General features: G+C 46.9%; 1 protein-coding gene across 7 annotated transcripts in view; it reads right to left on the reverse strand.

The window, feature by feature from the left end:
• Positions 1-14,545, reverse strand: part of LOC308059909 (N-alpha-acetyltransferase 20-like) — a 28,595-nt gene extending 14,050 nt beyond the window's left edge. For 5 of the 7 annotated variants that reach the window (XR_013926495.1, XR_013926496.1, XR_013926497.1 and 2 more), the window contains exon 1: positions 5,461-8,344. The gene's annotated coding sequence lies outside the window, so the exon portion shown is untranslated. Of the gene's footprint in view, positions 1-5,460; positions 8,345-14,344 lie in introns of those variants that run through there. The other 2 variants (XR_013926494.1, XR_013926500.1) reach the window with 2 other exon arrangements.

Here is a 14,545-nt window from a genome sequence, read left to right on the forward strand (position 1 = left end):
AAGGAAGGTCAACGACCGGTAAGAATTAAACATTATCCTCTAAAGAAAGAGGACAGGGAAGGAATCCGGCCGGTGATAGAAAAATTTTTGCAGCTAGGACTATTAAAGGAATGTGAGTCTGAATTCAATACTCCTATATTACCTATTCGGAAGTCCGATGGGTCATATAGGGTGGTTCAAGACTTGCGCGCAGTGAACAGGATTACTGAGGATCTCTACCCAGTCGTGGCAAATCCGTATACCCTACTGACTGCATTGGCATCTGAATTAATCTGGTTTACTGTTCTAGATTTAAAGGATGCTTTCTTTTGCCTCCCTCTCCACGAAGCCAGTCAAAAGTTGTTTGCATTTGAGTGGGAAAATCCTAAAAGTGGTCGAAGGACCCAGCTCACTTGGACGGTGTTGCCGCAAGGGTTTAAGAATAGTCCTACCATTTTCGGCAATCAGCTTGCGAGAGACCTGGAATCCTGGGAAGCCCCGTCCGAGAAAGGAAAATTGTTACAGTATGTGGATGACATTCTGATCGCTACCAACACAGAGGAAGATTGTATGGCATGGACGGTGAGTCTGTTGAATTTCTTAGGGCTTCAAGGATACAGGGTGTCTAGGAAGAAGGCTCAGGTAATGCAGCGTAAAGTGAATTATTTGGGCTATGAAATCAGTGCGGGACAGAGAACTTTGGGGCAGGCCCGCAAAGAGGTGATATGCCAAACTAAAAAACCCCAGATGGTAAAGGAATTGCGAACCTTTCTGGGAATGACAGGGTGGTGTCGATTGTGGATCTACAATTATGGACTGCTTGTTAAACCATTATATGCGCTGACAGCGACTGAGAAGAAACACCTCGAATGGAATAAAGAGGCCGAACAAGCTTTTGAACAACTAAAGAAGGCTCTGATGTCAGCCCCGGCCTTAGGACTCCCGGATGTGGGTAAGCCGTTTCTCCTTTTCTCTCATGAGAAACAGGGCATTGCCCTAGGAATATTGGCACAGGAGCTAGGTCCGTATCGTCGGGCAGTTGGCTACCTCTCTAAACAGTTAGACGCGACTGCAAAGGGCTGGCCTGGATGCCTAAGGGCAGTTGCGGCTGTGATACTAAATATACAGGAAGCCCGAAAATTCACCCTGGGCCAGAAAATGACTGTTTTTGTGTCTCATGCAGTGTCGGCAGTATTGGAAGCAAAGGGTGGACACTGGCTATCTCCACAAAGATTCCTGCGATATCAAGCTGTAATAGTGGAACAGGATGATGTGGAAATCGTGGTTACTAACATTGTCAACCCAGCTTCTTTTCTCAGTGGAAACACAGGAGAGCCAGTGCATCATGACTGCCTAGAAACTATTGAAGCGACATACGCAAGTCGCCCAGACTTAAAGGATAGCCCCATAGAAAATGGAGAAAACTGGTTCACAGACGGGAGCAGCTATGTCCTGAATGGCAATCGACACGCTGGATACGCCATCACCACCAGTCAAGAGGTAATAGAGTCAGGACCTTTGCCCATGAACACCTCCGCACAAAAGGCAGAAATAATTGCCCTAACTCGAGCTCTGAAGTTGGCTCAGGGCAAAACTGTAAACATTTACACAGACTCAAAATATGCTTTTGGAGTTGTACACGCACATGGAGCAATTTGGAAAGAAAGAGGTTTATTGAACTCCCAAGGGAAAAATATCAAACATGCAGAAGAAATTCTGAAGTTACTAGAAGCTGTTCAACTCCCTGAGAAAGTGGCAATTGTGCATATTAAGGCACACCAGAGAGTGAGCTCAGATTTGGAAAAAGGGAATGAACTGGCGGATAGAGAGGCAAAACAAGTGGCCAAAATGAAAATAAGAGTGGCAGGGGCTTTAATTCCCGATAGGCATATTTCCCTACAAGATAAACCAAAATATACTAAGGAAGATCAGAAACTCATTTCAGACTTAGCAGGGTCGTATAATGAAGAGGGATGGGCTTATACCCCACAGGGAAAGTTAATTGTTCCCTCATATTTACTGTGGCATTTAATACGGGAAGAACATAGGAAGAGACATTGGGGAATGGAGGCTCTGTATAAGCATCTGATAAAAGATATTGTAGCTAGAAACTTATATGCCACAGTGAGACAGGTGACTCAACAGTGTGAACTTTGCCTCCAAACTAATCCAAAGAATACTCCCAAACTAGAAATGGGCCAGATTGGAAAGGGTAATGGGCCTGGACAACAATGGCAGGTTGATTTCACAGAACTTCCAAGAAAAGGGGGGTACCGATATTTGCTGGTATTAACTGATACCTTTTCAGGTTGGCCAGAAGCGTTCCCAACCAGAACTGCCAAGGCTCGGGAGGTAACTAAAATACTAATACAAGAAATAATACCGCGTTTTGGGGTTCCAGCAACCATATCCTCTGACAGAGGACCACACTTTGTTTCAAAAATAGTGCAACAAACCAGCCACCATTTAGGTATAGATTGGCAACTTCACACCCCATATCGCCCTCAGTCGAGTGGCCAAGTGGAGAAAATGAACCACTTAATCAAACAGCAAATTGTAAAATTGGGACAAGAAGCAAACTTGCCATGGCCTCAGTCTCTCCCTTTAGCCCTTTTGCGTATACGGACAAGACCGAGGGCAAGGGAAGGACTGAGCCCTTTTGAAATTTGTATGGACGCCCCTATGGAATACAAAAGGGGACATCAATGCAAATTGGGGACGAAATTATGACTTCCTATATGGTGGCATTGAGCAAACAGCTCAATAAAATTGGAAAACATGTAATTGGGACCCGAGGAAGGGGTCTGGATGGGCCTGTACATGATATTCAACCTGGAGATTATGTATATGTAAAGTCTCTTGCAGAAAAAACCTTGAAACCACAGTGGGAAGGACCATACCAAGTACTCCTCACCTCCTTCACAGCAATCAAAATTAAAGAACAGAATTCCTGGATTCATCATACCCGTGTGAAGAAGTCGCCACAAAAGCTTTGGACATCAGAAATTCAAGGGCCATTAAAGCTCAAGCTAAAAAGATAGGATGTGGGTTAAATTTAACATGATTCTGATAATTTTACAGGTGATAGACACAGCGGCCTGGCGAGAGAACTGGTATGTACAGGCGATTCAAAACATCACCAAAATTTTAAATAAAACAGATTGCTGGATCTGTACCCAAATACCAAGACATGCTGGTTATGAGATACCGTTAATAGGCATCCCACTGCCAGTTTCCCTAATGAACCGCCAAGACGGCTCCTTTTGGGGAAATACAATCTGGAGCACAGACCCTCAGGTTAAGTGGAGACAGGGACTAAAAATAACTGTTGAAGAGACCAGCATATTAGGGGATAACTGCCTGGTAAGTTCGGGAAAAGGGCTGTTTATGGGAGAACACCTAAATTGTAACAGAAGTCGTACATTAAATATGACAGGTAGAGATTTGGGATTTTTGAAATTGAACTATACCGGTCTCCCGACCCCACAAGGGACAGGGTGGTATTGGTTGTGTGGCACAACGGCTCATAAAGTCTTGCCCATAGGATGGCGAGGAGCATGCACTCTGGGAGGTCTGGTCCCCAATATTACTATCATTGACAGGTTAATACAACCCCCCATAAGGAAAAAACGAAACGTTGTAAATAACCCCCTCATAAACAGACCAACGAGTTTCCACAGTTTTGCGCGATGGTTCATTCCGTTTTTAGGGGTTAGTGAGTTGGAAAAGGCAATAATAAACATCTCAGCTGTAATAGAAACAGTGGAAAATAGAACAGTTGATGCCCTCCTGGCACTCCAGGAGGAAGTTACTGACTTATCGAAAATAGTATCACAGAATCGTATGGCCTTAGATTTGCTATTAGCCTTTCAAGGAGGGGTATGCACTGTGATCAATGTAGATTGTTGCATGTATGCAGATCAGAGCGGGCGAATCACCGAGGACCTCCAAGAAATAAGGAAACAAGTAAATATTCTACATAAAGTGACACAAGACAACACTTCTTGGAGTTTTTTTGAATTATGGGAGAAATTGACATCCTGGTTGCCCAATCTAACATGGTTAAAACAATTATTTGTAACGATCATTGTAATTGTCTTTCTATTTTTAATTATTAGTATAGCTGTCCGTTGTGGATTTTGGTGTTTTAAGGGAACTGGAAATTCCTATAGCGAATGGAAGAGAAATCAACTGCGACAAAAATTAGAATCTAATCAATACTTCGAGTCTGAGTAAAAGAATTTACTAATTTCTTTGAAAAGGGGGGACTGAGAGAAGGGGGGTGGGTAAGAGATAGGGTAGAGTTTAACAATTGTAATAGTCTGTTTAGCTGTTTAGGGTAAAAATTGCAAAATTTAAGCTGTTTGCCAAATCTTACACGGTTTGCTTGGGTACTGTGATAAGGTGTACGGGAGTAAAGGGCTTCATGACCATATAAGTCCAGCTTTATGACCATATAAGTCCAAAGAAAGATTACAACCTTGCAAGAACAAGCCAAAGCTGGTTCTGCGGTTTGGACAAAGAGCAGGACGTTACTGAGCCTGCGCCAGATGTGGGGGTCACGAGGAAGACTCACCTGCCTTCATCCTCAGGACCCCTGACGACCACCACCAGGGGACACTGCGCAAACTCAGTCGGGAGAGAGATATGGAAATGACTTGCAGAACTAATTTTAATACAAAGCGGGGATAGGTAATGCATATGTATAGGCGTATTACATCATATTATGAATATGTAATGAGTTGTCTTATAAAAACAGAGCGAGTTTTCGTATCAGGCGCACACGGTTTTGGCGGGACTACTCCCCCGTGCTGCCCAGCGCTGAATAAACATACCTACTTTACAATCTTACAGATTGTGGAGTCTGCTTTCCGCACGTCAGTTTCATTTCACCATCTAGGTTTCAAGGTCACTTTGGGACTCCTGCTACAGTGTAGAAAGAGATGTTATTTCTCTTGCGAAAACACAAAGAAATTGTCCAACGAGAACATTCAGAGGCACAGCAAACCCAAAACACTGGATCAGGGGCTGCTTTCCCCCAGCCATTGACACAGAGCCCTTGTAATTGTCATATTGCATACACACTGCTGAATTACTACAGCTAGATACTGGGTGTATCCTTTATTACGATTTCCAGCAAAATACTAATTTAGAACCAGTGTCAAATTCTAGGCGTACAGGACAGCCTTTCTGACAGCCAAATTCAAATGCCTACACTCAAGCAAAGCTGGTGGTTGGGGGGGGGGGCTTAAGCTGCTTCACAACTCTGCTTCACACTGAATGTGTAAGATGTGCTGCCAGATGCAGAGAGATCAGGAAGGAAGCAGAGAGGAAGAATCCCTCTCAAAAGGGCAAGGAGATGCTACAAGAGCTCCAGGAGAACGAGACAAAGCTGCAGAATCAGGTGGTCTCATTTCCTCCACCAAAACACAACCCCAGGTTTAGAAAAACAATGACCTTGAACCACAAGAAGCACCATACCCGAGTTATTCTCCATAACAGTATAAATCAATTTGCAAACTCTCAGCAGCAGTATGGCTTTCTTTTCAGGCGAATAAATTTTCTGCGGGGTCACAAACTTTCAACATCCACGTAATCTGGTGTTGGAACAAACACGCCCAGTTCCTGAGGATTCCTCTGCTGCACCACCTGAAGGTTTTCCTTCGGTTGTTTCCAAGAACCATCTGGAACTCTTTCAACATCGCTTCAATATGGCTCCTCAACGGCTTCAGAATGCACTTATGCATGGCCTTCTCCAGGACAACATCTGCAACGGGAAAACACAAGTTGAGCTGTCTTCCTCCTCTAGAGCAGAGCCAGTAGTAACATAACCACTCCCAAGAGACACTGTGGAGCAAGACCTACTTGCTAAGGCTTCGTTATTATAGAAGCTGAGTCTCCAGATGTTTGTCAGCAAGAAAATAAAAGGCAGAACCGAATCTGTATTCCATTTTCATTTCTGACAACGTGGGAAGTACAAAAAAAACCCCACAAAGGCAGACTACAGATTGTCACAACAACAACAACAACAAAAACAAAAAAAAGAAAAAAAAACAACAAAACAAAGCAGCAAGCAGGCAGCAGCTACAGTTAACTTTTTCGTCTGTTGGCCAGAAGTGCCCCAGTTTTATTTTACTTTGAGCTTAGACTTTAATTCTGAAACTTGAAGCATAACACAGTCAGAACCCTAACTTTTGTCTGCTTTGGCATGAAAGCCCATCTTTTTTTGCATGGTTTCCATCAGAAACTATAACTCACCCAAGGTCTCGTAAAACTTGGCTCAGCTTTAAGATCTTTATGATGCTGGACAGATTACGGGCCCTAAACTATAAATGAAAACCAAGCTGTGTTTATCCAGCTTCAGATTTCATCATGCAAGCTTATATACAGCTCTGTCATCAAGTCTGAAGTTCTTTGTTTGGCAGTAGTGTGCACATGGCACAGTAACCTCTTAGTTGTTTTTCTTTTATTCTTGTTTTACTCGAGGTTTTCTTTAACAGTCAGTCTCCATTTCCAAGGTACAGAACACATCAACAGAGAAAGCTCTTTGGTAAATCCTTCCTTTGAAAACCTTTATAAGTGAATTTCCTCTTCCACTCAGCCTCCCTACGACAACATAGCTTACATTAATAATTAGCTTATATCCATTATTTGTACTGCAGCGAACCGCCACAAGCACAATAGAAACCAAGGACCCTTCAGCCTGGCCACAGCGCAAACACCCTGGCAATGGGGTAGGACCAGAGCCCAGACTAGGCAGATGTATTAGGGGAGCACAGGGACCGAGAGGAGAAAGAGGAGCGGCCGTGTCACTACTAGATCACACATTTATACAGGCTAACAGTGGACATCCCTGCTGCTAGTGGCAACTCAAAGTTTCGTTAAACCTCATGCCCTTTCCAGGTTCTTTCCCTGTTCTTACATGTTTCTCCTAGACCAGTCTCTTTTTTTTCTCCCCCCCGCCTGCCCTTTTTGGGGGTGGTTTTTTTAGAAATGTCAGGCTATTCCTAAGGCTTGGGATTTACACACACACACACACACTCCCCTCCAAATAAACATTACCTACTACTTTTGTTTTCTTGCTTTTGCTTTATGTTTTCATTTATTTTATCCCTGTGTTCAACCAATTTTCCTTTTGTGCCTTCAGACTGCTCTTTCTCATACAAACACGCCCTTCACACACTCCTCACCTTACGGCGTCTTTGCTTCACATGTAGCATTTATTCTGTACTTGTCTGGCACACAATTCCCAAATGTCCAACCCTACTGAGGGCTCCCATCTCCCCTGTCCCAATTCTGCTGGGGCTTTGGTAGCTTCTCTTGCTATTTTCCCCTTCCGAGATCCTGATGGAGGTGGCAAAGCCATGTCTGCTTCATTCCCAGACGCTTCAAACACATCTAGGTGCTCTCTCATGGAGCCTGCAAAAAGGTGGAAAGAGTGAATGTGAGGAGCAGCACTTGCCCTCTGATCTTCTATTTGTCTATAGCCACCAGTAAAGGCATAACCAGCCTGACACATGGTCTTGATGGCCTGTCACACAGCATGAAGGGCAGATCTAGCTTCCCACCAGACCAGAGCCACCAATTATACATAACAAGTGGCAACATTTCAAATGACTGATCTTGGTAGAGCCACACAATCACCATTGACAGCACCACCAAACCCAGCCAGGAAAGCAGAAGCTTCACCCTTCTGCACAGTGATAGAAACTGCCTCTCCCTGCTATCAGAGCCATCCTCAAGGCTCACAGGGCAGAAATATTTTTCCACCAAGAAAAATGCACAAATCTCACCCATTGGTATGTTAGCTAACGGAATTTCTACAGCAGGAGTCCTCAAACTACGGCCCGCAGGCCAGATACAGCCCCCCAGGGTCCTCAGTCCGGCCCCCGGTATTTACAGACACACACCCCCCCGCCCCGCCAGGGGTTGGGGGGGGAACCAAGCAGCCGCAGAATCTGCCTGCCACTTCATCTGCACGCCAGCCCCCTGTTTAAAAAAGTTTCAGGACCCCTGTTCTAGAGGGTACACACAGTTCCTTGATAGCTTCACTGATTTTTATTTTATTTTCTTTTTTTTACAGTTCAGCTTGCTTCCTTTATTTATACTGCCTGTTCAGTTTTTTTAAAAAGTGAAAACGCCAAATGCTTTGCTTGTAAGTGGAACATCTCTGCAGTTTGCATTCCAAGTGCCTGTCTCATTGAAGTCAAAATTAAAGCAGTTGGTGCCACCAAGCACTGGATTAAAGAACTCTCTATGCCCATGTTAACTCCCACAGGCTTCCACTGGACATGAGGAGTTAACATCAGACATCCTTCCTCTCAATAAAGCGGGGTCATCACCACATCTGGTCACAGGAGGCTCAATAAACTGGAAAGAGTTCAGCACAGATCCCCAGAGCCCTTGGTCTGAAAACAAGGGAGCACCTAGCTTAGGATGGGACATCGGAAAACTTGGTACGCTTCTCCGACCCTCTTCATAGGCTCCAGCCCGCGGCTGGTTCAGCTGCTGCCTGCAGCATCAGCACAGAGGGAGCTGCAGAAACCGTCCCTCCCCAGAGGCTAAGGGAGGGAACTGGACGCGGCAGGCAGGGAAAACTCCTCCACTGAGCCCCAGTCCCTGGTCGGGGCCAGGCTTGTTACCTGTAGGCGAGAAGTAGAAGCCTCAAGCCCTCGCTTAGTGCTGCTCCCACAGCTTCCCGTGCAGATGAGCAGCGCAGGAGGCGTTATTTCACATTGGCAGTTTGTGACGGGCTCCAAAAGCAGTGCCTGCAAATTGCTCCGAAATGTACTTGATCACACTCCACATTTACTCTAAAAACTTAAATCTGAAGCAGCACAGAGAAACAGAGCAGATAACTCACATGGCTGTGCTCAAAGCTCTGAACAGGGTCTAAATACTTATTGCTGAAGGCTGTTCCTAATGGTTTCTGTGCCGTTAAGGCAATCGGGTAAATAAAAACAGGACAGAACATTGAGTAAAGCATCCTTCAGTGCTGTCCAGTGACTCTGTTACAGCCAATAGGAAACAAATGAAATAAAGGACATAGCCTCTCTTTGGAATCACAGCCGTAACTGCCTTGGCTCCGTAAGGGCAGACCGAGAGAGACTGTCATTTTAATGCAGCACGTTTGCACAGAACTAGCAAACGAGGAGGTGACTAAGACATGACAGTGTGTCTGAGGCGGTTGTTGTTTTAAAAAACAAAACAAAAAATCACAACCAAAAAAGCCCACCAAACCAAACAAAAAAAAAAAAACCACCCCAGAACAACACACAGCCTTTTATTCTCCCTCGTGAATTCTTGGAATAGGCACAAGAACCACAGAGTTCTGCCCTCAAACTAAAAGTGGCAAATTCCAGCAAGCTGAAGCGGCCAACAACACAGCAAGACTGACAAACATTGGAATTATTTCTCAATGGTCAATAAACACCCCTCGTATCCTAATTAATAGAATACCTATAGAAACGTTTAGATTATTACGAAAGCCTGGAAGGACAGCATTTCTAGTAATCTGGGCCCTAGACCAATACTCAGTGTCAGGAGACACCTGTAAGCTGTTTATCCTTTCTACTGAACTGCTGTTACTGCTGCCTTTCAGAGAAAGGTGTTTCTGGATCCGACCCCCAAATCAATTCCCAGCTAGCAGTTTTCACTGATTAAATAAAAAAAAGTATAGGAGGGTCACCCCCCCAGGCAAATGAGCATCTAAGTTCTGAACTGAGGACTGATTCGTTGTATGAACATCTCTGTATACTCCCCAAATCCAAACTGGCAACAAAAATTCTGGTTTGCTTTGGCATACGCAAAGTGTTTTCAGCTGCCCTCCCAGGTTGCTTAATACTCTTCAAGCCAAAACACACACCTCTTCAGGTTTTGTGGGGGTGGGGTTTGTTTGTTTGTTTTGCTTTTTAACTGAACATCATTTGAGCTGAGCACCATGTAGTGTTCCTGAAGTGATACTTATCAATCATTAGCCTCTAGCCTCAAAATGGGAACAGGAAGTGATTTGATAAATGAATTGTAAAGGCAAACCAGCTCATTTCGTCATGACTTGTGGAAATGCATCTGTATCCTGTGCTGACGTGCTATTTTGTTTTGCTGCAAACCCCACAAGTCTGCATCTGGAGAGGACAACATATTAGTCACCACCAGTGTCCTTACACAGCCTCTTTACAGCCTCACTGCCTGAAACTGCCGGCGTGCTCTTGCCTTTTCCTGGCTTCAGTTTACCTGTTACCCACTACTGTTGCTCCACTGAGATTACCTGTCAAACTCCAGATTTACATACAAGCCCTGATCATCACCTACGATAGAAAAAACATCCATCCATAAAAGAAGGGCTCAGTAAGAGACTGAAGGAGCCTGGGAACCATCACAAAAAGGCACAGTCCTGTAAAGTAACGTTGCCTGGGAGGCTGAAAGCAGAAGGCTGCTTTAGAACACCACGGTGTGTGGTGTGTATGTGCAGAATACACGACTACGCTGCATTTGCTTTCTTATAGCTCTTCCTAATACCTTGCACATGTATAGACTGGCATGACTGATACAGATCTATTTCAAGACACCTCATGTCAGGATGGCCAGGTGTCCAGCTCTTGGTGGACATCTACAGTGACACATGCCTCACCCCTTGTGCAGACAAGGGCATCTCCTCCAAAGAAGCAAGGCTCGAAAATCAAGACCTCACACAACCTATATGCCTTGATAATCTGCACAACCCTGAAAAGAAAGGTAGGACTGAGGCGGGCGATGGATAGGTGGTGGTGCCAGAGGCTGAACAACTAGGGAAGGAAGGTCTCCGGGTAAACCTCCTATTTTACCCGCCTAAAGCATGCCAGTGAAGCATGCCAATGAATGACAGAACTATCTGTGCGGGGTCTGGTCTGCTTTGTTCAGCTGTGGGTTAATTAAAACTCACGTTACGGCAGTGTGGTTAATACCTATCTTTTCTTAAAGAAGAGGTAATAAAGGACCATGGAATAAGTCACAAAGCAAATCAAAGGGATGGCTGGGAAAGGGAGAACCAAATCCTCTGCTCGGCACTTTTACCGCTGCTTCTTACTTGCCCTATCTGCCTGCTCCTATAGCGAAAGGAGCAGTGGTGAGGGACACCTTGGTCGGCCTCAACTCAATATGAGAAGATACTAGGATGAACCACAGGGTAGGGGAATGGGACACCAAAACAAATGTACAAGCACCTAAAAAGTAATGCAGCACTAGAAAACAGTCACAAATTATTTTTTTTTCCCCCAAGAGCCAGCAGTGGCACACCATTCCAATTCCTTTAAGAGGATAACTGGATCAGGGAAGTAGAGGGAAGTAGGGGATGGGCTGTATCCTAACCTTTTTAAAGCCTAAAACCCTATTCCATGCAACTGTCCTATAAGCAAACAAGGGAAATACTGTCATGGAGCCTTCCCTGGAGAGAGGCTCATTCCTCTAAGCAGCTTGTCCCATCTGTCAGCCTACCAGGATTCAGCGATTGGGCAGCAAACTCAAAAACAGATAAGCCAGCATTGTAGCCAATTACTATTAATTTAATACAATGCATACTGCAAACAATTTAATCTAACACAGTCCGATTAGACCTGTCGTTATCTCAACCCTTCGATGCCCCACGTTGGGCTCCAAAAAATAGACTGTCGTGGTTTAACCACGGCTGGCAACCAAACACCACCCAGCCGCTCGCTCACCCCCACCCACCCACCACCCGGAGAGGTGGGGAGGAGAATCAGAAAGGCATGCAAACCTCGAGGGTTGAGGTAAGAACAATTTAATAATTTAAACAGAATAAAGAGATAAGGACAACAGTGGTAACAGTAAGAACAATTAGGACGGAGAGGTGGGCAGAAACGGGTAAAATCCAAAGGAAGGGAAAAGGAAAAAAACAAACCACCAAGACCAAGCCACGCACAGTACAACTGCTCACCACCTGCTGACCGATGCCCAGCCAGTCCCCGACCAACGATATCCCCCCAGCTAACCCTCCAAGTTTCTATACCGAGCATGACGTCCCATGGCATGGAATACCTCTTTGGCTGCTTCAGGGCAGCTGTCCTGGCTGTGTCCCCTCCCAGTGTCCTGTGCCCCCCCCAGCCCTCTGGTTGGCAGGGCCCAAGGAACCCACAAGTCCTTGACTTAGTATAAACATCACCCAGCAATAATAACTAAAAACAATCAGTGTGGTTAGCAGCATTGTTCTCACATCACAGCCAAAACACAGCACTTGACTACCCACCAAGAAGAAAATTAACTCCATCCCAGCTGAAACCAGGACAGTCGGCCTCCTAGGGTTTAAAGATGCAACCAGTCAAGTTTTGCCAGAACAGCTGCTTGATTTCTAGTAGGAAAAGCCCGTTCAGTCGGCAGCTTTGCTCCTGAAATGCAGCCACGAGTCCTTGTCGCAGTTTCAGAGGGACTAGGCCAGGGGTCCTCACACGTTTTAACCAGAGGGCCGGCACGCGCGTGAAGTGGCAGGCAGTCATCTGCGGCTGCCTGGTTCCCCCCCCCAACCCCCGACGGGGGGGCCTGTAAATACCGGGGCCCGGACTGAGGACCCTGGGGGGCCGTATCCGGCCACGGGCCATAGTTTGAGGACCCCTGGACTAGGCAAAGACTTGCCTTGCAAAAGTACCGACTACAACAAACAGGAGCTTGCCTCATCTGCCAGCTATCCGTAATAGGTTGGCATCCTATAAGCTCTTCAAGAGTTTGTGGTGTTTAAAACGCTCTGAAATCAGCCATCCCTTGTTCCCATTGTTACAAATTTGCTAATAAGTTAAGATTGATTGACTTTATTTGATTTTATAATTTTAATAGAAATATAGAGGGATAAGAAATATATTTTAATGAAACTTACACTTGCACAGTAAAAGCTGTTATGAAATCCTTTGTACAGTCCCGTACCAAGGCCAGAAGAATAGGCTAGAATCATTGTTTAAAATTTAGGTAACAAATTTAGGGTTTGAAAGGTTTCTTTGTATTTGACTAGTCTTCTGTATGTAGAAAGTGTATTGAAATGTCAGAATATGAGATTAATGGGAACTGGGGAGAGTCAACCGGAACAGCTTGTAGTTACCTGCCAAGAAACCGTGAACTTTAGTAAAAGGTAATTCCGGCAGGGGGAGATCGCGACCACCGACTCATATACCACCTACCCAAATGGTACCCCAGACCCATTTCTGGACCTTTCTGAACTTTACTGCGCAGAATCGAATATGGGAGGAGAATATGTTAATGACTTTCCGGAAATATTATGTTTCTGCATGAATACTTAATGAATATGTATGAATAAGTTCTATATATGGTGTCTGATTTTGAAACTTGGTGCGTGTTGACTGTGAGAGGACTCACTCGCGCACCCGGCCGTCAATAAAGACATGTCTGCTTATCTACATCACATTGGTGTCGATAAGTTCTTCACTCCGAGATTTCTCCGAGATTTCGGTAACACCATGAACCTCATAGTGGCCACACATGGCAGTGGCATTACAGTCAGAATTCAAGTACCAAAACCATGGCAAAGCTGTGCCTTGCCAAGTGACTTCCAAAGCAGGCTCTCGAGCCTTTCAACAAGACAGTCAAGTCTGGAGTCCCAAGGGAACTCTGTGCCAGCTCTGTCAGTGCGACTGAGCTCTCTGACCAAGCACACTGCCGTACAGAAAGGTAAGGGGGTTTAAACCTCAGGCCCATTTACAAACTAGAAAAATAATGCTACCTGACTGGACACGCTGGTTCAAGCGCCCAGCAGGCCTGGCTGCGTAACCACGAGGCACCAGCAATTCCTCGCGCTTGCCCTTTGGAATACTTTTTACAGAAAGACAGCAGCCGCGGGGGTGGGGGGGAATTTCCGCCGCCGGCTTTCTTTTTTGTCATGCCCGCTCGCAGGGGCTCAAGAGGCTCCTGAGCCGCCCCCCTGCGACAGCGTTACCGCAGGCCCCAAGGCAGCCCCTGCGGCCCCAGCCCGCTGCCACGGCCCCGGCCGGCGACTGGGGGAAAGACAAAGCCCCGCGCAGAGCTGCGGCGGCTGCAGCGGCTGCCCGGGCACCCGGACGCGGCGGGGGGCGGCAGGGCGCCGCGGGCCGACCCCCCTCCCGGGCCCCGCCGCCGCTCCTCGCCTCCTCGCTGAGGTAGCGGCGCAGCTCCGAGTAAAAAAAAAGGCAGCGCCGCGAGCAGCCCGCTGACCACCGCCACTGCCGGGGAGACGAGAACCGCCGGCAGCCCCGCCGCGCCCGGGCCGTCCTCCCGCCTCAGCCCGCCCGCCGCCGGCACCAGGCGCTCCCTGCCGCGGCCGAGCGCCGGCCCGCCACGTCCCCCCCGGCCGGCCGCTGCCCGACGGGGAGGCCCGGGCCCGCCCGCTCGCCCAGCGCGCCGCCGCACGGCCCGGCCCGAAAGCCTTCCAGGCTCCCGGGGAAGCCCCGCTCCGCCTCAGCCGCTCCGGGGCGCCGCGTGGCCGGAAATGAACCCGCCTTCCGGGGCCGGGCCGGGCCCGCCGCCGGCCACGGGCGTGCCCACGGCCCCGTGGGGTGTTGCCCCTGCGGCCCCCTGCCGCCCTCCCCCCCCG

The sequence above is a fragment of the Falco punctatus genome (genome assembly GCF_963210335.1).
Source record: "Falco punctatus genome assembly, chromosome: 3".
Classification (NCBI taxonomy): domain Eukaryota; kingdom Metazoa; phylum Chordata; class Aves; order Falconiformes; family Falconidae; genus Falco; species Falco punctatus.